This window comes from Larus michahellis, chromosome 9 (genome assembly GCF_964199755.1).
Source record: "Larus michahellis chromosome 9, bLarMic1.1, whole genome shotgun sequence".
In the NCBI taxonomy this organism is placed as follows: domain Eukaryota; kingdom Metazoa; phylum Chordata; class Aves; order Charadriiformes; family Laridae; genus Larus; species Larus michahellis.
Window position 1 is genome coordinate 37,448,253 of NC_133904.1, and position 17,279 is coordinate 37,465,531.

The 17,279-nt window shown below is 45.5% G+C and overlaps 1 protein-coding gene across 2 annotated transcripts in view; it reads right to left on the minus strand.

The window, feature by feature from the left end:
- PAK3 (p21 (RAC1) activated kinase 3) overlaps window positions 1–17,279 on the minus strand; it is a 149,881-nt gene that overhangs the window by 93,008 nt on the left and 39,594 nt on the right. Inside the window, exon 2 of one of the 2 annotated variants that reach the window (XM_074602082.1) lies at window positions 13,970–14,080. The exons of the other annotated variant lie outside the window; for it this stretch is intronic. The gene's annotated coding sequence lies outside the window, so the exon portion shown is untranslated. The remainder of the gene's footprint in view (window positions 1–13,969; window positions 14,081–17,279) is intronic. 2 annotated transcript variants of the gene reach the window in all.

Consider the following 17,279-nt stretch of genomic DNA (forward strand, 5'->3'; position numbering starts at 1 on the left):
CAAAATCTGTCAGTAAAACCACCACAGTGAGATTAGCAAATGCAGCAAATTTATCTTCTCCTCAAAAAATAGTCGTCATTCAACACTGATTCTTCACTGGAACAGCCACACATCACTGTGCCTCAGTTTTCAACCTGTAAAATGCCTAGAGCTGGGCAAGACATCTGGAGAAGAGATGAAAACTCTTCTCCAAGCTGTTTATGGTTGTTTTGATCTGAAAAGCATTTGCCAACATACTAGATTTTTACACAAGTCATTCTCCATTTTTCTTCCTTAAGTCCTTATGAGCAGGAACGATACCAATTCTTGTGCCTGCTGGGAGACATCAAGACAGAAAGGCTCAAGAGGCGAAATGTCACCATTACACAGGCTATGTTCGGGGCTAGCCACACTTTGGCAGTGTCTGGATCTGGGGTTTTAATTTACACTCACCTCAAAGTAATCATTAAGACTAATTAGTGCAGCACTGAGGCAGAGTAAGCGTGAAGCAGCCCTGGCTGCACAGCCCTCCGCTTTTGACACCTGAGCCCAGCCCTGTGCTGAGAACACAGGTGCCAGTGGGGCGACCTGCCTCGATGTACATATTTGAACGGGGTAAACCATCAGTGGTACCTGGCATTTTGGGGGTTTAGAGATGCTGTATATGGAGGCCAACATATAATCTGTGACTGTCCAGAGCATCTCAGCATCCCAGACCAAACCACATTAACGTAGTATCAAAAGGGAAGGTACATAGGTGGTCTGATTTATGAAAATGAACTGAATAAAGCCAACAAGGCTGTTAGAAAATGAAATGGCATTAACAGCTTTTACAGTGAAGCCACTATTGAATTTTTTTTAATGCCTGTTTCCTGGTCAGACATGTTTGCAATAAAAAAAATCTTCCTCTCTGTCTCCTTCCCACTCAACGCGGTTGTGCTTCAGGAACAGAAAAGGCTTAGGTAGGGATTCAGACCTCTTTTTTGCACTCCATCACCAGAAGATTTCACATGAGGGATGATTCTGGACTGAAGAAACAGGAGGCTGGAGTGCTGTTTGCTGTGGAAGAGAAGCAGTGTCGAGAAGCTGCCAGGAAAACTTTGCCATCCATAATCTCCTGCTGTCTTCAGAGTATTCTGGGGAGAGCTGGGAAGCCTGATGCCACTGAAGTCCAGGGTTTCCCTATTACCCTGAGACAGGCTCCATGGCAGAGGGGAGGGAGCCAACCTGTAAGGGGGGCAGCAATGCCCTACAAAATAGTCTGGCAATACAGACTCACATCCAGAAACAGGCAACCTGAGGAGGAAATACTATCTTGTTTTTAAAGCCTCGAACTATCACCCTTCTTTTAGCATTCCAGCTGCTAGGAGCATATGATGAAGGCATCACCCAAGGGTGTGAGAACAGCAAAGCTAGCAGGGACTTTGCAAGTTTGTATCCATGCAAAGAATTCTTGTAGCTTGGACACCCTCCCACGGTAACCCAGTCACACAGCCTCCAACCCTGGGCTGACTTACCTCTGGCTGGCCTACAGCACAGAAAAACTCGTAATGGTTTGCACCCCTTAGAGACGCTAGGCCCTCAGCTACGGTATCACGGCGGGGGGGTGGGGGTGTGTATCTGAATTATTCCTTCAAAGCAGATGGGACGGCTAAGGCTGCTTTCATTTTTGCTGGTTCCTTCCCATCCTCGTAAATGAAAGCAGATCCTTATTTCCATGTGGCCTCTCCTACTCATTCAACACTCTCTTCAAGATTCACTTTTCCCACAACAAATGTTGTGAATCTGAGAACTAAGCTCATACTAGGTCAGTAGGAACTTTGATTTCACAGCTATGGCAACTCCACTGATGTCACGAGTGAATATGAACAAAGGTGCTATGGATGGCAAATACACGGCACTGCGTGATGGCATGTGGGTACTGAAGAATGCCGGGATACCAATATGTTGCAATGCAAAGGTACTATAGGCATCGGGATAACATCAGCCCAGAGGGCCTGGAGAAGAAAAAGGTCTTTATGTGGTTCTCATTCCACGAATGAAGACTTCATTGCCTGGAGAATACCCCACGACAGTTAGATTTTACTACCATGCTGGCTCAGGGCAGTGTCCTCCCAGCAGCTGGAAGAGTGGAGACAAGGGTTGCTAGCCTGTTAGACTGAAGCAATCAGAAGAAGCATGAAAGAGAACGTGTGCCTTAGAGAATACCCTTCCCAAGCTTACCGGGATTGTCACCTGGAAAGTTAAAATGCAAGAAACTCTCTGGCTGCTGACCGGCAAAGTATTTGATATTGGGCTAAAGAATCAATGGCTCTCAGCTATAGCAGAGGCATCAACTGCACTAGCTGAAGTGCCCCTCTCTTCTTCAGCGTGCCTAACACCAGCTAGAGCAACAGGACTGAGACTGCCTTTGTGATATAAGCCATTTGCAACAGCTGAAGAAAAAGATTCCTCTGAAACCCGATTTAGTGAGACACCTCAAACAAGATTTCAGGAACTAGTTCCAGAGGAACGACTTTTACCTTTATGAGACTGACCACATCACAATAGTACATGGAGAATGTGCCATGGAGAACTTATATGTACCAAAAGGAGCTACTAGACCCTAAAACACAACCTTACCTCCAACACATCCTCAGTGCAGTTACTTCTTTAGAGGAGGATACCCACTTCTTCTCATCGCTGGCTGTGAACCCTTCCAGCACCCTCCTTCCCTTTCTCCCCTGTATCTCTGCACACACTTGAAGCTCACTATACATCAGGACACAGCCAGTAAAATGTGAGAGCTTATAGATTTGATCGTGCCAAACAGTATTTCACTTCTACTTGTCCACAAACTCTTGGTTTTGTTTGGCCACAGAGAGAACTCCACAAGAAATAGTGAAGGCTGGTTGCCCAGCTAAGCATGTGTGCAGGTACAAACACCAAGGAGAAGTTTGTTCCACAGATTTATCTTTCATGTCACAGAGAAACTTAAGGTCTGTTTTGACATAGCATAGACAGGACCAAACATTGGGTTGAAAACAGAAGGCCACAATCCCAGAAAAAATCTCCAGAATTAAGAGCAGTTCCAGAAGGCAGTGGAGCATGAGTTTTCTGGCAAAATAGGGATTTTTTCTTCTAAAAATTATGCTTTTCAGAGTACAAAACAACCCAGGTTTAACAAGTCATATCTGAGCAGTAGAAGATTTTTGGACCCCAAGATTAAGGAAAGATATGTTCATGAGACTCTGAACCCAAGACAGTCCGTAGAGAGAGGGTGAGACCTGTCTTAGATGTGGAGACCTTTTCATACCACCTTCAGTGACCAGCTTTTTTAAAAAACTCAAGAAAGCATCAATTTTAGTGTGCACCCACAGGATGGGAGAACACTTAATTCATGGCAAATTTGGGAAAGTTTTGTTCTCCATCCAGTTCAGATGAAAACCAAGTGTAAAAAGAAAAAAATATTTCAAGAATCGTGAGCATGACCTTTGACCAGTTTCAGTGAAGTATATAAAGCACGAGAGTGCAGAAAGCACTCCATTTCAGCCCTCTTCTCTGGCTGTGAATGTTGAGTGTTCAGAGAATACAGTCAGGCTTATTAATCTGGTGTTTAAAGATGTCACCTAATCAAGAGCTGGGATCAGGAAGAAATCCCCAGCTGACATTAAAATGTTAAATGCAATGGACTGAATCCAATTATTATTTTTATTGGAATTGCTAATTTATGGGATTGGGCTGGAGAGTCTGATTTCCAAGATAAACACATGACATCAATGCCACTGGAGACAGGGACTGACTGAAGCTCTCAACCTGTTCTGCACTGCTGCTGTGCCACGTCAGACTCCCCTTCCACCCCAGGCCCGCTGATACCTGGGCAGACAAGAAGCTCCTACGGGGTCAGGGAATCCCTGTCACAGCAACAGTGTGCTCTCACGCATCACAAAAGCTACAAACCTGCATGGTTGCCTAACTGTTCTACTAACCCCCGTCTTCCATGAGATATTTCTTTCCTTTGGTACCCATGAAATCCAAAGCTCAGCGGTTCCTGGTAAATCTACCATAAAAACAGAGAAACAGTCTCCTTCCATGAACAAATTAATTTCTCTCTATGAAGAGATCTCACAGCAGGCTTTCATCTCTTCAACCTGTAGCCAGAGTACCAAGATAGCCTTCCTTGTCATTGAAGTGCCTTTGCAGTTAGCTGATAAGTTCTCCTGCCAGTCTGAGCTCCTTCAGTGCAAGGATATGTCATCAACCTTCCTCCCGAAAAATCCTCCACTGCATGAGAGGATGTGTCACTGCACTGGGGTGTGTTGACAGCCTTCAACTGTCTCAAGTCACTTTGTGAAGTGTTACAGGGACCCAACCCAGCCAAGAACAATCACCCTTAAAATAGAAATTGAAATTAAATACCTTTACTTTATTTTTTGATGAAAGAAAAAGCAACATGTTTCATTGGAACACCCACTCCACCTGTGTCACTCGACACCTTCTCTGAGAATCATGCTTAGCTTCTGCCAATGCCCCACGGAGCCCACCAGGATGGGGTCACCACACTCAATAGCCTCCCCCTGCTCCTGGTATCTGGTAAGCCGATAATGGTCCCGTAGGAACAATCTTTACAGCGAAAGGTACCATCCTGTATTGAGGCCACTGGCAGAGAGGAACAGAGGCAAAGGCCAGCACTGGGTTCAGTGGCATCCTGCCTGCTCTCCTGGTGCCACGTAGCCAGACTGGACTCCAGCCAACAGGATGCAGCCAAATGTAATAGGTTAGTCCAGTCCAGTCTAGTCCAGTCCAGTCCAGTTAGTCCAGTCCAACATTAGTCCAGTTTACACCAGTGTAAATAAGACTGGGCTCCTGCCCTCACTTTTCCCATGCTACCAGCGTTGCTTTACTGTGCGACTGCCAGTCTGAATGCCAATCCAGTCTGCCTCTGGCTTACTGCGGGACCCAGACTCTTCTGCTTCAGTGCATCCTTGCAGTCAAAACAAGATGTTTGTTCACACATTTTTATTCTCGTTGCTACCCTCACTTCTTCTTGTTAGCCATCTTGCACAGCCGTTGGTTCCACACCAGGGAAACAGGCCAGTTATCTTGCACAGCCCAAGGGAGAGCAATGGGTGCTTGCCCCAGCAGGAATAACTGCTGTCCCATGGTGAGGGGAGGAAATCCCAGAAGTTCAGAAAGTCTCAGCAAAGCAGGGGAGGAAATGCCAGACAAATTCCTCATCATCAGAAGAAGAGAAGCACCATCCTTCTGGCACACGTGCTCTTTGTTGCATCTCAGAGGGCTGCACACAGCAGGTAAGGAGCCATTTCTGGAGACAGCAGCTCCTTGGGGCAGAGCTCGAGGACTGATGTGGGGCAGGGCAGCTCCAGGGCACAGTCACTCTTTATAGGACAGTGTGACACATGGCCACAGACTCAAAGCTAGTGAATAGAGACCTATGTTTCCAAGCAGGATGGGCTCACCCATCACCAACATTTCAGCTCCCATTAACTTGGACAGAAGGTTGCAAGGGACCACCTTAGCCAAGCCCAGTCACACTAACCACACTGCCTCCTTGAGCTGACACCTGCAGGTCAAGCTACAGTCGAGACCATCAGCAGACAGCCTCATCCCATTCTCCCTATGCACAGGGCAGACAAATCAAGCCTGGGCTGCAGTATGCAACACAAAAGAAGGTAAGTAAGACACAGGCAGTATGGCTTTCAACTAAGCCAAAAGCTCTCTGTTCATTTTTCCACACAGACATCAGAGAGACCCGGTCCCCACTCCTTCAAGCTTGTCATCACACAAGACATGGCCTGTACCTCCCATAAGAGATCTGATCTGTCAGTTCAGGCTGAGGCATGTAGGACCCAGCTCCTCCACCTCACAAGGAGTTAAGCGATTGTACAATCTTAGCTACGCTCACCAGTGTCTGCAGTGAGGGAAGAGAGAGAGGGAAGGAGGATGACTTGCCCTTTGGAGGTCCAGTCCCTTCATCACCTGCCTCCCCCAGGCCCTGTACCAGCAAAATGGATTTTCACACTTAATCCTGCACACAGCCTTTGTGCCATCCCACTTGATTTTACGTGTCAGCCACGCTCCTTTCGAAATGGTTCATGGTCCAGAACAGATTGACTGTGCAGTAAAGTGAACTACAGCTGTGAACAAAATGTCTGGACAATTGCTACGGCAAAAAAGACTGGCATTGATTCATGCTATTGCTGCCAATATCTCCTGGTTGCACAATGAATCCCTTGTCACCTTCTTTCACCAGAGCTGGGCAGGAGGAGCTTTGCAGCCTTTGCTTTTACCTTACTAATCATTGCTGGTCTGACAAGTCCCATGGACCAGGAACAGACTGCTCTTCTGGCTCAAAAATAGAGCCCATACCTTGCCTTCACTCTGACTGCTGAAAATGTGCCCTCAGACGGCCTGTGATGCCATTTTTGTCTTCTAATGGAAGCTGAATGACACTGCTTTCCCCATCAGGGATGAATGCTGGCAGACTAAAGCCCCAGTTCTGGCCACTTGTTGCACCCGCGAGCAGCTGAACTGGCCTGTCCAAGGAGAGGGGCACTGGGCAGGCATGACTGGAAGCCCAACTGCTCTCAGTCGCAGGGCGGGCAGTGCCAGTGCCTGCCAGAGCCCACTGAGCTAGAGCTGGCACAGACAGGCAGCCTTGCACACCCCAGCTTGTGTCTCCTGTCACTGCCACCCTCGGCACTCCCTGGGGAGGTGGAAAATCACAATGCCAACACCAGTTCCCTTGGAAGGGGACTACGAAACTGTGTTTCATTGGCACCCAAGTGATCTGCTCAGGGTCAGCTGGATGGTTTCAGGAGACAGGAGGAGAAAAGTGTTATCTGTTTGCTGTTTAGTGGTTTAATGTCAGAAAGCATTGGGACTGAAAGCATCTCAAGCTTCACAGCCCTTGAGCTCTTTTGGTTATGCTTCAAAAAGGCAAACCACAAACCAAAAGGGCTCACATGTAACATAGGTATTTTCCTCCCTCTATTGTCTCAAAAAATATGAAACTGAATTCTACCTCAGGTGGGCTGCAGCCCCAGAGGGGGCACAATGGAGGGTGACATCTGCATCTGCCCTGTCCCCTGCTGTACCTCCTTTACGGGTGCTGGCCCACAGGCAGTGGCTGATCTGTTATAACTCTGCTCCAAGAGCTACCCAAACCTCATGCAAACAAGACAAAGAGAAAGAGAAACAGATCAACCTTACCCTACATAAGAGAAATGGAGAGGCACAGCCAGTCCCGTATACATGTTAGCATTGCAGAATGACCCACTGTATTTTGGATTCTACTTCCTGTACTGCTTTACTTTGTAGTTTTCCAAGCAAAAATCATTTTGACCCTGCAGTAAATTACCTGTCCAGAATTGCCACCACCACACTGTCAGGCCCACGTCACTAACCTCCCTCCAGTGTCCTTGTACCAACAAGGCCTGAAAGGTGAGCTGCTCTGAATGGAAATGAGGTAGGGGGAGGTGGGGGATGAGGATGGCCATCAAATCCAGGGGCATCATCAGTTTTCTCTTTAACAGACAGCAATTGCTCCTCCCCACCTCCTGGGCTCACCAGCCCGAAGGCTATCTGCTTACTGCAGCACTGGCCACCTGCCTTGGAGCCGTGTCTGTGAATTCAGCATGTAAATGCTGCACTATTTTGCTCTTTTTGCTACACGTGCCCAAAAGAAGTGATTGTGGCTCTGCAAAACCCCGAGTCAATGTTATGTATTCGTGAGTGCCATCTACTGGCACCTTCTCCCCCAATAAACCTTTACAAAGCCACTTTGTGGGGTGTGCAGCTCTCCAGACCCAGAGCACACAGGTACCACTGGCTCCTGTCCTCTCCCTAGTAGAGGAAAACGTCTGTGCCTTCTCCAATATCCCATCCTTTCCGCTCTTGTCAGTTGCGGGAAATAAATCAGGATTCATTCTATAATCTCCTACAAGAATTGTTTAAGTAAAATGAACATGTTCTCCTGGTAGGGAAAGGAGAACAGTTAAGGAAACACTTGAGACCTCAAGAGATTCTTCATGATGCTTCTGCTAGCTGGATAAAACGACATCAATGCAAAAAAATATCCATCCAACCTATACATATACTGGCTTCTTCCTCAAATACTGTCTGCCCTCCAGAACCTCAGCTTCTAATGATTTCAGCTGCAAAGAAAACCTCAAGTCTCAGATGCCCACGTATCTTGCAGAGTGTGCTGAGAGCCAGAAAGAACAGCTCTACCATGAGTGATCTCATCCCTAATCACCACATTTGGAGTGATAACCATCACGGGACAAACATGGATAATTTATCCAGTTTTCCTGGCATAGAGAATCAAGGGGACCCAAACCTGCACACTTTGCACCAAGGAATATTTCATTAAAGAGGCCCAAGTCAAAAACATTTGCCAGATACTACTAGTTATTTTGCTCCCCCAAAATGTCAAAGAGACTTAGCAGAGCCCCTGTGCTAGATGAGCTCTGCCCACAGAAGGAAAGCCATGCAGCATCTATCCTCATCAGGGCAATAATTACACTCATGGGAGCATTATGAAAAAAGTCTGGCAAAATTAGAGAAGCTGGCAACAGTGGGAACATGCCAATCTAACTGTCAAGTAATACGAAGGCTGCTAAGAGATGAAGAGCAAAGAACTCAAGTACAGAGGATGAAATGCATCCAAAAGTGCAACACAATCACAGATGGATAAAGTCTCCTTGACACAAGCTCTGGGAAGAGTAGAGCCACTTCATCTCTGAGCCGCACAGGCTTAGAATTTGTGTTCTCCTTCCATGGCTGTCCTTGACATGGAGACAAACTCATCCTTTTATGCTTGCAATTAATGCCCCGTAGGGCAAGCTCCTCTTATTGCCTTGTACAGACATACACTGTAGCCTTCCCTGAGATCACAGCATCCAGTGTCCCTCTCCCTTCCTTTTCCGTCTGTCCTCTCCCTGATGGTCACCCTCTTCTGCTTACTTTTCACCTTCACCACACAGGAAACAATCTTATAATTGGATCCAGAAATAGATACTCATCCTACAAAGAGCCACCTCAAAGCAAGAGGCTTAGATCCTAAACTTTCCCAGGAAGGCATGTGAGTTATGCACAGTCTTGATGATAAGAGTGATTAACCATCATTATCAGGTTGCTGTAGTGTCAGTTCTGGTGCTCACTCTAAACAGAACAATGGCTGATGGCACATAGTTTAGCAAAAGAGAAAAAAACAAGAATTTAAAGTCCAGATAATCCATCTTGCAGAGTGCTGGAATGAGCTCAGTGCCTGTAATTTAGTAATGAGAAGGTTAAGATGCATCTCAATCACAGTCTGTATGTACCCGTGCAGTGAAAAAAACTGAGATTAGTGGGTGCCTGAGTCTTTTTTAAACAAAAGCATAATGAGAAGCACAACAAAGACTGGAGGCTGAAAATAAATAAGGAGAGCATTCTTAGACCAAAGCAATACACCACTGAAATAACATACTAAGCGAAGCAGTAGATTTTCTCTGATTTAGTTTCTGCATCCCCACTGGATGTCTGTCTAAATGACACGCTCTAACCGAAGCAGAAGTTATTGAGATAGAAGTAGAAATCTTTGGATAAAAGTTTGTGATCTGTTTTGCATGGGAGGTCAGACAAGCTGGTTAGAACTGAACCATCCTCTTGCAAACAGGGCCATGATGGGAGAGCTGGAGTACGAGAACTGGCAGCCAAAGAACAGCAGGACACAGTAGTAACAGTTTCCCATTACCTGGGATCACAGTGCCATTAAGTCAGTACTTTAGGAGGTAGAATATTAATGTTGCCTACCCAGGGTTTCTCCAGCAGTAATGAAAATTAAGGAAATGTTTAGTATGACTCATATAGACTGTATGCAGTAAACAAATAATAAAAATAAACCATTGCAATATGCAGTTTGGGAACTCCTGTGCCATATGTGTTATTATTTATTAATTGTATTCCCATAGCAATATACTTCTGCAGCACCCCGTAGCTTAAAGTCCCTTGCTTTCTAAGTGTTAATTAGGGATCACAATAAATGCTGAGAAAGGAAGGAAGCATGTTCATATCTCTCCTACGTTTGTAAAGCCCTACGTGCAAAACCCAAAGGGACTTGCACGAGGTCACAAGTGAATCAATAAAACTGCCAGAAACAGAGCTCAAAACTCCTGGCTTCTACATTCCTCCCACAGAGAGAGAAAGGTTGGTAACAAATCCCCAAAGAAGTGGGAATGAGCAAGAAAATCACAGTGTGCAGGCTGGCTGTGTTCACAGGTGAGTTAATTAGATTGTGGCCTAATTAAAATACAGCTTTTGCATCTTGCCTTTCTTTCTTGATGATGTGGACAACAGGTATAGGTTGCCCATAAGTTTAAACTGTAAGCTAGAAGACAGCTTCTAACCTTGGAGAGAGTGGAACAGCCCTGTGATGGGGTGAGAAACCCAGTGATTTCAATCCGGCACCTAGTACGCTCGTGGAAAGCATCAGTGGATATAATTGCCTGGAGCAGCAGAGGGAGAGAAATGAAGACACAAAAGGCTCCTCCCAGTGCTCCCTTCCCAGTAAGCCCAGTTTTAGAAGCACCAAACACTTGCTATTTCAAATGAAGTTCCCAGGTAAAACAGTGTTTGGCACCTCTAGAAAGCAGCTCCTGCACCATAGCAATTATAATGGACACACAAGTCCAATATGCTTTTAATGGCTGCAGTTAAAGACTACTTCTGACAAAAACTGCAAAAAACAAGTGTCAATCACATTCCTCTGTGTCACAGTGAAGCTGGGGAAGTGAGGGAATTACTTGTGTTATGATATCTCTCCTCCCTTTTTGCCAGCAACACGGTAGGAATGGAAGGAAAACAACTTACAACAGGCCACAAAAATGAAACATTAACCAAAGATTCGACCTCCACACACAAAACCTAACAACTGGGAAAACTCTGTTACAATAAAAGAGCTTTTTTGGATAAAGGTTGTTTTTAGAGGGCAACCCTCTGGTCGGAGAAAAAGCTGGGTTTAACTTGCTTAATCTTCAGTGAGTTTTAAGGGTCTGATCAGGAGCTCACAAGAAAAACCCCACTGTTGCCATCACTCACCTGTTCCGCACAGGCAGAGGTGCCATGAGCACAGGCCATCACCTCTGGGGAAAGGGGGTTTTCAGTTACCAAAGGAAAAGTGCAGCCAAGGTTCTTATTGAAAACTGCAGTTCACATGAGGATGAGTAGTTACAAAACGAAATACCAAAGTCTCCCACCACAGGATCAGTTCATGAGTGACTGGAGGTGAAATACTAAAAACGATACAATCTAGTGTGCGCAGAGGGACTGAGCCAGAGAGTTCAGGAGGTGCCCAAGGCAGCTTCACATAGGCTGCACGTCCAAGATAATTCCCCGCCATGACAGACACCCTCCGGACGCAGACAATGCTGAAAAGCCTAAGTGTTTGCTGATGAGAAGGGAAAAAAGTATCTGTAAACTCTGAAGGTAAAAGACATCACTTCCACCCTTAATAACTTGCAAGTGTATTTTTCCCCATCTCGTCTGCCAAACATTTCAAACCAGTGTTGCATTTCCTACTAAACCACGATGTCCACACAAGGAAAATCAAGTGAGCAGTGGCCCATGAGACGGTATAGTGCTTTGAAAATGAAGTTTACAAAAGCATTTGAGGTAATGTAAGAGAAATGGAGGGATCAGAAGCATCAATGAATGAACAGAGAGACAGGATTTCCCTGTACATCAGAGCTCTGAGCTTCAAAATCACGTGGAAATCCCAGCTTTCCTGGTTTTAACAGGAAATAGCCCAGGAGACAGACCGAAGGCTCTGAGGCAATTCATTTTCCAACATGACAATGCAGCTACAGCCAGAGCATCACACTGCAGTCATGCTGCCTGTTACTCAGTGTGAAAAAAGATCAAAGAGCAAGAGGGCAGAGATCCAGCGAGGCACACTGCGAATCTGCAGCTGCACTGTTCTCTCTTTCTCACAGCTCACCCAGCTGAAAGCAAGGAGTCTGTTCAAGCTGTGGCTGTCTGCACCTACACTGAGAAGAAACTGAATGCCAGATAGCCCCTTTCCCCTGCTTGCCAGACTGCAATACACGCACTTGCTTAGAGCCCCTCGCGCGTTCGGTGTGCAGGTAGCACTGCTGGTTTGCTCCAGCACAGGAGGGTCAAATGACCGTAACTCCAGAAAGGTCTGGTTGCAAACAAAAGCCAGGGAGCACACGTCTTTATGAACTTTTATCAGCTTCCAGTCCCTTTTATCTTCTGTTCGGCTGTCACCTAACGCTAAAATTAAATAACATTTGGTCTTGTCACTATGTTAACCAACAGACACTGCAGACTCAGAAAGTCAAACTCAGTCTGTCCTGCTGGATACCCGCTCCAGGCACACTTAACAGGAAAGCCCAACCTACGATGGAGAGAACAGGGGACTCATCCCTTGGAAATGTAAGTGCCCGATGCGTACCCTACTCTTATAAAAGAAACATTGCAAAGGGGTTAGACACAGAAGACTTATAATTGGGATGATCCTATACAGGCATATCAGCAACTGATGCCAAACAATGTAGAAATACCTGATTCACAGCCCCGCAAAGGATCTGGGATAGAGAACATAAGCAGCACAATGTAACGCCCAGCCTTCGTACACTGCCTTTACAAGAGGCAGTCAATATCCCTGCAAAGTTGCCTGCCTGTTTCATATCTGTATTATCTTCCATGCTCATTTTGGTCTTGATTTGAAAAAGGTGCTGTTCATCTCTTCTTCCCAAAAGTCACCTCCCCAGTTCTGCAAAGCCATGAGCTGCTCATATATTTCCATGCCTTGAGAAGTTAGGATAAGTACACTCCAAACCCCAAAGAAAAATAAAACAATGCTGGATGCCCACCAGGTCATCAAAATACAGGGTAGCACTGTAGCATGGACATAGCACTTTCTGCTACTGTGCCAGCATTTTAGGACTATTCCTGGTTTTCTTTTCTCTTCCTGATGATTCCTTACAAATCAGGCTCTCTCCCCGCCTGGTCCTCCTGTGATAAAAGTCTCGTTGCAGCTGCAGAGAAAGGCAAGCCATTTCGCTTGCATGGCTGCCTCTGCATTTCAAGCTTATTTGTATGAGACACTGCCACCCAGCACAATTTGCATACGTACTAAAATGCGAGACCTGCACAAAATGAAGCAGGAAAACCATTTGTCTTTATTCTCGGAAAAGGTTAATGGCATGGATACTTTGCAAATGTTTACTATGAAGTGTTTCCTAAGCCTCTGAGCTATAGAATTTGTACATAAAAGGAGGTTCGCCCTCTTCCCCCAGCCCCACAATCCTATTTGCTTCAGATTAACACGAGTGACCTCCACTTCACTTCAGCTTCATTCATCTCCCACGGAGCAGGGCCTGGCTTTACTGAATTATTTCGCTGCCATCATGAAATGCTATTGAGCTGCATTGGAGGGGACACGGCTGCAGATGCAGGTGTTAGCTTTCTATCACATTAACTGTTCAACAACCAGACAAGATTCCTATTTAAACCTTACTCAAATCAGCAGGGTTGCAGAAAACCATGACATAAGTACAAGATACCTGGACCTAACACACCAGAACACAAGGCCCAAACATGTGATAAAGAAAACAGGGGTGAACTACATCCTGGTAATTACATGCGATCATACACATCAGGGGACAAAGCAGCCCTGCTGCCATGAAGCACCTCAGCTCCTCCTGCAGGTCCCTCCTTCTTTGTCCTCAACTGTGTCAGTCACCCAACACGCCCCCCAGTTGCTGTCTTAAGAGTGCATCAGAGGCTCTGGGATGGGTGCTCTTTGAAATCGCTTAATTTAAATTGACATATGAAGTGTCACCTCCAAATTAAGCAAGGCTGAAGAAAACCCTTCAGGACCTTTCTGTCCCTTCTCTCTTTCCTTCTTGCCCTCTCACTTTGCTGTAGAAGAGGACGTACATGTCACTCACCTCTCTGGCCATCAATAGGAAACAACTCCTACCTGAAAGGTGTCTTCAGTTGCAGACTATAAGGGCAGGGAGGATATGCCCTCATTTCCCCAGTCTTCCAAGAATAACAGGCCAGACTGAAGTCCCTCCACAAGTCAGATCTCCTGTGTCAGACACAAACCCAAATTATTCTGGCACATAAACACAGATCTGTGCTGAAAGAATGGCCATTGGGCAATTAACAGAACAAGCATTAAATCTGTCTCACTCCTTTGTTCTCTAGGCAGGCTGCAAGATTGACTGAACCCTTTTACTTGGGAAAACAAATATTAGGACCGATCTTCAGCTGGCAGAAAGCCCCATAGTGACATCAATTTCTCTATTACCCAGACTGAAATTTTGACCTATGTTTTCCAGCTGCATCAAAACTCTTACTTGCTGCCTGCACCTCGCACACCTTCAAATAGCACAAAAATTCCACTCACTATTTTTTTTTGCACACCACAGCCAGATTTTCCCAAACCTTACTTTGTTTTTCACCTTGCAATTTGGTTCTGGTTTTCCTGCCAGCTGGACACCCCTACCAGGCTTGCCCTTCTACCTCCCCACCCTGTTCTGTCTTAGGCACGTTGGCTGTGCTGAACAGCTGTAAGTGAAGAGTCAGATGCTTTCTTGAAGTGCCACAGCAGCACAGTGAAAATCCCCTGCTGCATTAGGCTCCCAATAGCCAACCTGTGAAGCACCCAGGCTGCCTGGCAAATCCTGCTCCGATATGGAGTATATAGCACCAGGTTTGGGAGCTTTTGCTGTGATTTGCAAACAATCAGATATTTCAGACACAAACCACAAATCCTGTATTTACACATTCTGTTCATTACCACAGATCAGCATCCTACCTAAAGAAGCAGAGCCCTAAACTTAAAGTAGAACAGACAAGTACAAAGGACTGGTGGCAGTAATTGTCACACTCTGATGTAGCAAGGGAATCAGACCATTCCTATGTCTTTGGCACCCAGACTGTCCCAACACATATTCCATCCCTTAGCTCTCCAAAGAATTACATACTATTCCTTACTCTGCACAGACAAGAGTTTGCTTTTGCATTCAGTGAACGGTGGTTGGGGTTTTGGTTTAAAAAACAAACCCATGTATTTAGTGAAGATCACATGTGACTCTTGTGATGAGCAAAGCCATTTTAAACAGTCCAGAACCTGGGGGAACCAGTCAGAACACAGAGGGTGTTGTGTGGGCCCCTCTTCAACAGACACGCATACTGAACTCCAAAAAAGCCAGAAACTAATGAAGACTGGCAGGATAATCAGAATAAGGGAGATTCCTCTATGTGAGACACGAGTAGCCGGCTTTTTTTAGCTTAACCAGAGACTGAGAGGGGTCATCACTGCAATCCAGAAATAAGTCAAAGGCAAACACCAAGGAAGAAAAAAGGCTAGTCAAGATTAGTGACTAGAAATAAACAAAGAAGAATAAAAAGGCCATAAGTAAATTTGGACTGGAAATTATAGCATTTCTATTACCAGAAGGATGAGGCAGAAGTTACTCTTCAATAGAAATAATGGGGGAAAGACACCATTAACCATCTTCGGGAGTTTATAAAGCAGACTCTAGGACCTAGTACCTGCCGTCAGAGGGGCTGAATCAGGCATCCTCAAGCTTCCTCGCTACACTGGGTGCTCAGCTCAAATGCAAAGAAGGAAAAAAAAAATTAAAAAAAAAAAAAAGGGAAAATGTCAGCATTCACCACTGCTGTCAAAAATCTCTCATTAAAACTAGGCCACAAATGCAGCAAGCTCTGCAAGGAGGAATGCCCAGAGGAAAAAAATGGCATCTCGGTGAATTCAGGCTCCCTGATCATTTGTGCTTCTGCATCCCAAACACAGACACTTGCCCCACACTTGCTCTCCAGGATGAATTGCCAGTTGGGATTTTTCTGTAGCACATCCATAGTGAGGCATCAGGAAACTCTCTAAAAGCTATTGAAATAACTCTACCCAAAAGCACTCTCCTGCAGTGAAACAAACCTCTAAGAGGAATAGTGGTCAAGTTTTTCTGGACTCCTAAGTAGCCTCTGTAACTAGAATTTGCAGGAATCAAAGGAACGGAAATGCTTCCATCTCTAATTATAACTTTTCAAAGGAATTGGGCTCAGGTTTTTTTCCCCAACAAACACTCTCCATCAACATTTGTAATTTATGGCCCAAGAGACATGGAATGCAGAAGTAGGCATACACATAAAACAAAGCTGAGTGTCTACTGCTTAAAAATCTTTTTTAACATTTTACAACATACAGTGCAGAGAAAGAAAGAAGGAAACTCAGTTGGCCTGAAATAGGCAAAAGTGGTTTTAAGCATTTATTTTCTAAGCTCAGAGTTCTAGCACAGCATACGTTTTGTGGGTTGTTTTGTTTGTTTGTTTTTTTTTAAAAAAAAAAAAAGAAGGACACAATACCGTCACTCATTCAATACCTTAACCAAGGATTCAGCATTCCAGGTTTGACATGGAAGGATTATATGCTGGATTATATGATGCTTTATGCAGACGTTCTCGTTAAGGAAACATGATCTCTCATTAAGGTGATCTCTCTGCCTGTAGGTCTGTCCTCCTCTGAAAGCCTGGCAATGCCACTGAGCGATTTGCTCGGAGATCCATCAGTGCTACAGAGGGCAACTCTGGCTGGGCTGAAGGCAGACAGCCCAGTGCAAGCTCCCACCTTCTGTACACTGCAGCCATGGGGCTCTACCTACGACATGGCCAAAAGCTTGAAAATTACTGTAAGATTTTAGAAACTGGTTGGGAATCATCTAGAATTTCTTATTGAAATATGAGGCGTCCTGCCACTGGGAGAATTTAATCTGAAAACACCTGGAGACACAGCACATGCACACACAGGCACAGATGCTTTCAGTGCTCATGAACAGTTACTCGCATACAGCTGGCTCTCAGAATCCAAATGACTGAGGAAAGTTTATCATTACTCACCACCCATGCATGTTCAAAGCACACTGGTCAGTAATGGAACAGATCCTCCGAAGGAGTCACTGGTACCTGTAACTCATTCCTACTACCACCCCAAGAAGGAATTAATCCATAAAGTAGTTTCTAGGCACTCGCCAAGGGATCAGACCCCCATCCTGCATGGAAAAGCAGGAAGAATGCCTGTCCCTGTCCTACACCACTTACAACCCCTGTTACTGGCAGCACACCAGTAAAGGAGATGAGAGGCCAGAGAGCTGAAGCACAGCACAGAAACCAAGCCCCCATTCAGTTCCTGTCTGCCTGATGCCAGCCAAGAGCAATGCATAGGCCTCCCAGCAGGGAGGGCTTTCAAGGAACTATCAAAAAAA